The 8,363-nt window shown below is 35.5% G+C and overlaps 1 protein-coding gene and 1 pseudogene across 4 annotated transcripts in view; both read right to left on the bottom strand.

Annotated features, from left to right (window-relative positions):
• The window catches only part of RALGAPA1 (Ral GTPase activating protein catalytic subunit alpha 1), a 223,837-nt gene that overhangs the window by 145,552 nt on the left and 69,922 nt on the right, over positions 1 to 8,363 (bottom strand). The window lies entirely within an intron of this gene.
• LOC102476345 (thyroid transcription factor 1-associated protein 26-like) lies at positions 2,996 to 3,789 on the bottom strand (annotated as a pseudogene).

The raw sequence follows: 8,363 nt of genomic DNA, 5'->3' as shown, positions 1-8,363 counted from the left end.
ACATCATTCCTATTTTCATACTATTTCCCAAATAAAGTTTCAAGTCACTCATAGGTCTTTCTTAGAAATTTTAATGAAATTCATAATCAACAGAATTTAACCTCATTGTTAGTATTTATTCCTGGTAGAAGAATGTGTAATCAAATCAGCATCTCTTATCTATAGTAAAGTGTAATAGCATAATTAAAACATTTTAAGTAGAAACACTTACGGAAAACAAAATTTGGAATAAGCACAGAGAATCCGGTTCTTGAGAAAAACAGACAATTCTGTGTTTATACAAATCATAAACATATCATACAAAACCTTAAAACCTATTTTTAAAGATAAAAAGGCTTTAAATTGGATTACTTTTATAAAATTCCATTTGTAGTTACATTTGATAATTTATTAAAAAGAATCACTAGTTCAAAAAATTAGAGACAAATTTTAGTTCATGTAGAAATAAATTAACCAAGTTTATACTTCCCAACAGTTTCTTTTTTTTTTTTAACTTTTAGTTTAGGGATTCCTGATTAAATGAAGTTATATGTATTATAATTTATGACTAGAGGACTGAAAAGAAGCAATACTGCATAACATACAAGGTAATAATGCTGGTAGTCAAACAAAAACGCAAACAAAAACTTGTGAATGATATTAACATCGGTTCAAAATTCTGGGTTTTCCATGTTACTAGGAATAACTGGTCCCCTGCTGCCTAAATTCCTCAGCCTGTCACACAAAGTCCTTACAATCCGGTTACAATCTACCACTCACTAAAGTTTTATCTCATTCTACTATTCTTCCATGCTGCTACTACACAGAACTTTATTTTGTTAACTAAAAATCTCATTCTGTTTCATCAGAGTATCATGGCTTTATTAATTGCTGATGTTTTTAGTCTTTTTTTCTTGTGAACGCCTTTATACCTGAAACAGTACCTTACCTGTAGACTTATTTAACTCATTGACAATATAGCAATAAATAAAATAAACAATAATTCCATTTTTTTGTAAAGTTTACAATCTAATTTTAGTGAACTGTTTTTATGTCAGCCTCTTCAACTTCTAAAATGCAAGAACCACATCTTATCTTTGAATCAATAGTTACCAAACAGCTGTATTTGAGTAAGAGTCCAGTATAATCATTTGAAAAACAAAACTTTCAGACTGTAAATAGAGACGAAAACAAACTAAAGCCATTAACCTAAAACTAAATGTACTTCATAGTTTATGAATGGAGAAAGATGATCATAGTTTTTTTAAAAAAGAATTTATGAATGTTGGCAAAAACAAAGGATTCCCGAAGAGCAATTTTTAGGTAAATCTATGTAGCAAAATGTGGAAGACTGGAGTATGTTAAGATAATGGCAACAACTGCCTACACCGTATGGCTGGCTGTGTAATGTATTAAAGATAAGTACACTTTAAAACTGAATCCATACACAAAATGTTGGAATGTGGCACTATACAAGTCTTCTTACTAGCTTCTCATGACAATGATTAACAATTTTTAACTCTAATTTGAAAAAACAGTTATGTAGACCTCAAGATAATCACATATTAAAACTTGTTAGCGGGCCCAGCAGATGGCACAATGGTTTGCTATCCGTTTATCTTCTTTCTTGAGATATCTGTTCAGATCTTTTGTCTATTTTTCAATCAAGTTGTTTCCTTCTGTGTTTTATTTGTTTTGTATATTTTAGAACTAGTCCTTTGTTCCTTTGTCAAAGAAAGTGAAATCCAGTTGTATGAGTCTATTTCTGGACTTGGTTTTGTCCACATTGATCTTTTTGTCTGTTCTCTCATCTATATCACACTGTCGTGGTTACTGTCAATTTATATTAAGTTTTGAAGTTGGGTTCTGCCATACCTCTGAATTCATTCTTCTCTTTCAATACTGAGTTGACTATTCTAGGTGTTTTGCTTTTCCTTATAAACTTTAAATAGGTCTGTCAATATCCACAAAATAACTTGTTAAAAATCTGACTGGGATTGTATTGAATGTAGAAATCAATCTGGAAAGAACTGACATCTTGCCAATACTGAGTTTTTCTATACATGTACACGAGGTTATCTCCTCACTTATTTAAATCTTTTATTTTTTCCACCAGAGTTTTATAGCTTTCAACATATAGATCTTGCATATATTTTGTTAGATTTATGCCTAACTGTTTTGGAGTTTCTTGGCACTAGTGTAAATGTTACTGTGCTTTTAATTTCAAATTGCAATTGTTCACTGCTAGTATAACCGACTTCTGTAGATGAATGTTGAATCCTGTAATCTTTCTATGAGAGCTTATCAGATACAAGAGGTTTTCTTTTCAGATTTTCTACATAAATAATCATGCCATTCACAAAGATAATTCTATGTTCCAATCTCTATACTTCTTTTCTTGTCATACTACATTAGAAAGGATACTGAATAGGAACAGTAAAAGCAGACATCCTTGCCTTGTTGGTGATCTTGTCAGAAAAGAAAGCTAGTTTCTCACCATTAAGTGTGTGTGTATGTTTTAGAGCATATACAGAAAATTTTATTTTATAAAAACAATATATTTGGGTATTTTATATATAATTTAGCAATCTAGTTGATGTTGACAAACATCACTGTTATGAGTCACCCATTACATATACAAAAGAACCCAAAGGATGAATGTCCATTCAGTAGGTACTTTACCCATGAAAGACAAAATGTCTGATTTTTATTTTTCTTGTATTTTTTGAAGAAGATACTCCATTTGGGGATCAGCAGTTGGTGTAATGGCTATGTTGCTGGACTCCTATGTAGTTGACCACGGTTCAAGTCCCAGACCAGGTGGTTTAAACTCACACAGGGCTCGTGTATGTGCGTCCCAAGATCCCGAGAAGAAAATGGAGGAGAAGGGATTGTGGCATGGCCATTCCCTCCGGGGGGTGATTTCTCGCTTTCTGTCTCTCTGGCGCACACATCCGCCTTATAGCAAAAATCTCTCAAAAATAAATAAATAAATAAATAAAATAGAAATAAAAATTTAAAAAAGAAGATACTCCATTTGTAAATTCAAGTTTGGTTGGCCCTTTTTAGTCTTTTAGCTCAATATTTAAACACTTCCTTTTTTTTTTTTTTTGGTAGAGCCTTTGAACTCTCTTGTTTTCTTCTCTCAAATTCTTATTTCTTAGCTTGTACCTATTCATACTCTTCTTGTGCTTTCTGATTTGAAGTTTTCTTTTTCTTTGGAATTGTAACAGAATTTACTGGCTGGCTACACTGCTCTTCTGGCTGAGACTGGTGAGCACTACACGGACCTTTAGACCAAGCCTGGTCAGTACTACATTGTTCTTCAGGCAAAAGCTGATCAACTTCTGACAAAGGCTTGTCAACTTTTCTTAGTTGCTTCTTGAGCCTTTCCTCTCCAGCTGAATAGAGATGTTTCAGATGATCTGGTTATCAATCTGTGAACTGGAAGTCCTGTGATGTTTGAGCCTTCTTTTCCTTCCAAAATAATTTCCTGTAATTTTGCTGAATCTTAAATTTTCTTCGAAATGCAAAGCCTTGTCCCTCGCGAATGCTCCCAACGCAGGCTTGCAGACTGTTAAGCCACCACAGCCTCTGTTTCACCTTATTTCTGAATCATACCTGAGAAGCCCCTTCCCTCCCTGTCCCAAAACTCCCAGTCCACCGCCTCGCTGCTGGCCTAACTGGCACCATCACAGACAATTTCATCGCCAGATAACCAGACACCTTATTTATTTTTTTGAGAGAGATTTTTAGCTGTAGGGTGTGTTTGCTCACTGGAGAGACAGAGAGTGACAGAGAGACACAAAGCAAGAAATCACCCAAGGGCGATAGTCATGCCACAATCTCTCCTCCATTCTCCTCTTGGGATCTTGGGCACACATGCACATGCACCCAGTGTGAGTTTTAAGCCTCTGGGTCCAGGACTCGAACTGCGGTCGACTACATAGAAGTCCAGTGATATAACCATGATTTCATCTGCTGATTCCAAGTATGTTTTATATAGACCTAGGAAGGAAGTTGAGGAAGTGTACCCTCTTCTTAATTTACCAGGTTTTAGAATGAATGGGTTGTGTCAAAAGTAATTTGACAAACATTTTTCTGCATCTATTGATGTGATATGATTTCTCTTCTTTAGCCTGTAGGTATGAGGTGAGATGATTTACATATTGATGAGATGGACTGCATTAAAGTAAGCTGGTCTCAATGAAAGAATTAGGGAATATTCCCTCTGCCTCTGTTTTCTGGAAGAAACCGTAGAGAATTGATTTCTTCCATAAATGTTTGGCGGAATGCACAGTAAACCCATCCAGGCCTGGTGTTTTCTGTTTTGGAAGGTTATGACTTATTAATTTAATTTCATTAACAGGTACATTTATTTAGATGATCTGTTTCTCCTTCTGTGAGTTTTGGTAGATTGTATCTTTCATCCAGGCTAACAAAACTTATGGGCATACTTACTCATAAAATTTCTTTACTGCCCTTTTGATGTTCATGGGATTAGTGGTAATAGCTCTTTTGTTTCTGATATTAATTGCTACCTTCTCCTTATCTAGCTACAGGATTACCAGTTTTGTTGATCTTTTCAAAAAAACAGCTTTTGATTTTGTTGATTTTTCATTAGTGACTACCTGTTTTCAACTTCAATTTTTCAATTTTTGTTTTCAATTTTTGCTCTAAATATTTTCTTCTGCTTATTTTGGATTTAACTTACGGGTTTTTTTAAGGTTAAAACTTAGAGTTACTGATTTTACATCTTTTTTCTCTTGTAATACAGGTTTTTCAGTGCTATAATTTCCCCTCTAAGTGTTGCTTCCCACATACTTCAATAAGATGTATTTTCATTTATTTCAAATTATTATAAAATTCCTCTTGAAACTTTTTTTTTTTTTTTTTTTTAAGACAGGGTCTCACCATGTCATGATTATCCTGTCTCGGTCTTCCAGCAAGAATTACAGACACACAACACCACAACTGGCTTGCCTTTTCTTTTCTTTTTTTTTTTTTAAGATATGGTCTTGCTATTTTGCCCAGATGAGTCTCACACTCATGATCCTCCTGATTTAGGCTCTCAGATCACTGGAATTACAGGCGTATGCCACTGTACCCAGCCTTTAGAGGTTGGACCAAGAGTCAAAGTTGGGCTTCCCATGTGATCTCAGCCTATAGAGCACTGCATCTTAACATTGCCACTGCAGCTGGGCCTTGAAACTTCTTTCTAATTGGCCAGAGGGTACATGTGGTCACCAGAGAGATGGGGGCAGAGAGAGAAGGTATCCCCTTAGGAAATGGCCAAACCACAATCCCTTGTCCTTCATGTCTCCCTCCTTCCAGGATTCTGGGCATGCATACATTCATACCCACCATGTTCTTCAAGTAGCTGGGTCCAGGGCTCAAACTGTATAGTTGCCCATGTAGGATCCAGGTGCCTTAACCACTGTACAGTGGGCTGGCCTGAAACTTCTCTGACCCATTTGCTATTTAGCAGTGTGTTCTTTGGGGCCAGCAGGTGGCATGGAGGTTGGGGCAGCCAGATCCCATATGGCCAACTACACAGTTCAAGTCACCTGGACCTGGTGGCTTGAGAAACATGCTGGGTGTGTGTTTGTGCATGCCCAAAAGCCCAACAGCAGAATGTTGGAGAGGGGACTGCACTGTGGCCACCCCTCTCCAAGAGATGATTTCTCACTTTCTCTCTCTCTCCCTCTCTTTCTCTATCAAGCACAAGTACCCTACAGCAAACTTTAAAAAAAAAAAAAAAGTGTTAATTAATTTGCAACTACTAGGTCATCAGGAAAGTCAAGTTGTATTTTTCTGTGTTTTTCTACGCAAAAATGTACCATTACTTGCCCAATGAACCAGTATTTTAGAGTTTCCCAACTCTTTCTTTCTGTTATTGATTTCTAGTTAAATCCATGGTGGTCTGAGGGCATACTTTGCATGATTTCTATTCCTTTAAATTTACTAAGTCATGTTTTATTAATTACCCAGAATGTGGTCCACTTTGGTGAATGTTCATGTAAACTTGAGATGAATATGTAATCTGCTATTGGATGAAGTAATCTACAAATGCCAATTAAATTCAGTTAATTGACAGTGTTAATGAGTTTTAATTTCTCTTTCTTCATGCCTACTACTGTTTTTGAGTATCACTGCATATACATGAATTTTTGATGCTCTGACCAGCTAGAATGCCCTAAATGAATATAAACTTACTCAAAGATGCTCATCTTCATTCAAATTAAGAAAAAAATTAAATTACAATTAGATAATTTTTCACATCATACTACCATGTAACACAATGCTTGATAATATACTTACTGGCAATCAATGAAACCTTTTTTGAGTATAAATTAATTTCAAATTCTATAGATTTATTGATAAACTTGCATATATGCACAAAGTGTAAAAGTATACTTTGTCCTGTATCATTTTTAATATTAAGCACAAAACTGTAAAATGAGCAGGTGGCATGGTGGTTAAAGGACTGGGTCCCACATGGCTGACTCCACAGTTTGAGTCCCAGGCCCACAGGCTTGAAAAATACTCTAGGCACATGTGCATGTAGGTCAAAAATCCTGAGAGCAGAATGGAGAAGGGTCTGTAGTGTGGTCAATCCTCCTGGAGGGGAGGATGATCTCTCACTTTCTCTCTCTCTTTGACAAGTACACATGCCCTATGGCAATAATCTAAAACAAAAACAAAAAATTGTAAAATGTATGTTCATCTTAAAGACATAGGCTAAATTATGAAGCTTCTATGTTATAAAACATACTGCAAGAAGTTCAACATTTTTTGATATGTAATAATCTTTAATATACATCACTATAGCTTGATTTCATCTCCTAACTCCCTCTTCCTTTCTTACTCCAGTTCAGCTACACTGAACTCCTTATTCTTCCTCAAATACCCAAGCACAGTCCTGCTTCAGGGCTTTGATACTTTTCCTTTTGCCTAGAATGCACTTCCTATAAATATCTGCTTGACTCATTCTCTCACTTTATTCAGGTCTCTGTTTTTATGTCATCTGATCAGACAGGCCTTCTCTGACCTCCTTATTTAAAATAGTCCTATTTCTCCAGTCTTATCACTTTCTAGTCCTTTGCCCTGCTCTAACTTTTCTTCATAACTTAACTACCTCTTTACATGTTTACTGGTTTATCTGTTTAGTATATTTTGAGTATAAATTAATTTCAAATTCTATAGATTTATTGATAAACTTGCATATATGCACAAAGTGTAAAAGTATACTTTGTCCTGTATCATTTTTAATATTAAGCACAAAACTGTAAAATGAGCAGGTGGCATGGTGGTTAAAGGACTGGGTCCCACATGGCTGACTCCACAGTTTGAGTCCCAGGCCCACAGGCTTGAAAAATACTCTAGGCACATGTGCATGTAGGTCAAAAATCCTGAGAGCAGAATGGAGAAGGGTCTGTAGTGTGGTCAATCCTCCTGGAGGGGAGGATGATCTCTCACTTTCTCTCTCTCTTTGACAAGTACACATGCCCTATGGCAATAATCTAAAACAAAAACAAAAAATTGTAAAATGTATGTTCATCTTAAAGACATAGGCTAAATTATGAAGCTTCTATGTTATAAAACATACTGCAAGAAGTTCAACATTTTTTGATATGTAATAATCTTTAATATACATCACTATAGCTTGATTTCATCTCCTAACTCCCTCTTCCTTTCTTACTCCAGTTCAGCTACACTGAACTCCTTATTCTTCCTCAAATACCCAAGCACAGTCCTGCTTCAGGGCTTTGATACTTTTCCTTTTGCCTAGAATGCACTTCCTATAAATATCTGCTTGACTCATTCTCTCACTTTATTCAGGTCTCTGTTTTTATGTCATCTGATCAGACAGGCCTTCTCTGACCTCCTTATTTAAAATAGTCCTATTTCTCCAGTCTTATCACTTTCTAGTCCTTTGCCCTGCTCTAACTTTTCTTCATAACTTAACTACCTCTTTACATGTTTACTGGTTTATCTGTTTAGTATACTTCCCCCAACACTATCACTGTCAGCTCCCATTTTGTGCACTGATCATAACTGTATCCTCGATTCTCACAACAGTGCTTCCATACAGAGTGCTTAAAAATACGTTCAAAATTTGAATATGTATAAGCCATGATTCACAGCAGTGTATACATTATGCTATATGCATAAACTATCTTTAGACAGATGCTCAAGAAACTAGTAACAGTGGCCATTTCTAGCAAGATAAACTGAGAGAATGGAGAAAGTGAAGGAGGAGACTTATTAAAATGTATATACTTTATCACAGTATGAATTTTTAACTATATATATTCACTAAAGACATAAAAAACAATTTAAATTTTAAGAAAATATGTATCCACACAACATCTTCATTTAAT

The sequence above is a fragment of the Tupaia chinensis genome, unplaced genomic scaffold (genome assembly GCF_000334495.1).
Source record: "Tupaia chinensis unplaced genomic scaffold, TupChi_1.0 Scaffold000350_1, whole genome shotgun sequence".
Lineage (NCBI taxonomy): Eukaryota > Metazoa > Chordata > Mammalia > Scandentia > Tupaiidae > Tupaia > Tupaia belangeri.
This window is presented reverse-complemented; position numbering and strand designations above follow the sequence as displayed.